General features: G+C 36.2%; 1 protein-coding gene across 1 annotated transcript in view; it reads left to right on the plus strand.

The window, feature by feature from the left end:
* Positions 1-1668, plus strand: part of LOC111644946 (receptor-type tyrosine-protein phosphatase mu-like) — a 101682-nt gene that overhangs the window by 65666 nt on the left and 34348 nt on the right. The window lies entirely within an intron of this gene.

The raw sequence follows: 1668 nt of genomic DNA on the forward strand, positions 1-1668 counted from the left end.
GGTCAGTGGTCAAAGGTCAGGACAGCTGTTTGGAGTCAGAGAGGTTGGCTTTGAAGAAACAGAAATAGAAAATGCAGTTTAACAAGATAAAGAGTGAAATCTGAGGAAACAAATGTTTTCATTAAAATCAAAAACAAAAATGCGATTTAATGTTTTGCTGCATGCCAATGTGTGGTGGTGTCATGTCTGTTGTCTTTAGGAAACATTCAGAAACAGAAATGTTCAGAAACATTTACAAACATTTAGAAAGAAACTTTTCTTTTAGAAACAGAAACATTCAGAAACGTTCAGAAACAGAAACGTTCGGACACAGAAACATTTAGAAACCGAAATGTTTGAAAACAGAAACATTCAGAAACAGAAATGTACGGAAAGAGAAATGTTTGGAAACAGGAACATTCAGAAACAGAAATGTAGGGAAAGAGAAATGTTTGGAAACAGAAACATTGAGAAATGTTTAGAAACAGAAATATTCAGAAACAGAAATGTTTAGAAACATTGAGAAACGTTTAGAAACAGAAACGTTTAGAAACAGAAACGTTCTGAAACAGAAACATTCAGAAACAGAAATGTTCAGAAACAAAAACATTTAGAAACAGAAACGTTCAGAAACAGAAACATTCAGAAACAGAAATGTTCAGAAACAGAAATATTCAGAAACAGAAATGTTTAGAAACATTGAGAAACGTTTAGAAACAAAAACATTTAGAAACAGAAACATTCAGAAACGTACAGAAATGTTCAGAAACGTTTAGAAACAGAAACGTTCTGAAACAGAAACGTTCGGAAACAGAAACGTTCGGAAACAGAAACATTTAGAAACAGAAACATTTAGAAACAGAAACGTTCAGAAACAGAAACATTCAGAAACAGAAACATTCAGAAACGTTCCTAAACAGAAACATTTAGAAACCGAAATGTTTGAAAACAGAAACATTCAGAAACAGAAACATTCAGAAACAGAAATGTACGGAAACATACAGTAATGTTTAGAAACGTTTAGAAACAGAAACATACAGTAATGTTTAGTAACATTGCAGCTCTGAATGGAGCATGTTTGACAGGTTTTTACAGTCTGTGTTGCAGATGTTTGTGTGCTCAGGTCTGAATCAGAGAAGAAGAAACGCTGCAGGTTTTTACTGTCTGACTGAACCACAGAAGAAGAGAAAGGAGACATGAGGGGGAGGAGGGCAGCGCCTCGCCTCAGGGCGCTTTCATCGTCCTCCATCTTAACCCAGACACACACAGCTTTCACTGATGTCTTACTTTTCACTTTAAAAGCCTGTTTTTTATATTTATATATTTCAGTATTTTTTTCCTTTTACATTTTCAGGTCAGGGTTAAACTCTGTGTGTGTGCGTGTGTGCGTGTGTGTGTGTGTGTGTGTGTGTGTGTGTGAGTGAGTGAGCAATCGGACAAATGGATGTTTTTTTTATTCACACATTTGCAATAGAAAGGGAGAAAATACATCAAGCCTTTAAAACATACTGAGTGTTTTTCAGTGTGTGTGTGTGTGCATGTGTGTGTTTGTGTGTTTGTGTGTGGACATTCAGATGATGGAGATGGACAGACGAGAGGCTGAAAGGATTTTTTTTATGGAAGTGGTTATACAAGATGATGGTTGGAGATGAGAAGTAGAACAGATGTGTTGAGTCAGGGGGGGGGGGG

Source organism: Seriola lalandi, unplaced genomic scaffold (genome assembly GCF_002814215.2).
Source record: "Seriola lalandi dorsalis isolate HSWRI2012SDOR001 ecotype SW California unplaced genomic scaffold, Sedor1 jcf7180002054945, whole genome shotgun sequence".
NCBI lineage: Eukaryota > Metazoa > Chordata > Actinopteri > Carangiformes > Carangidae > Seriola > Seriola lalandi.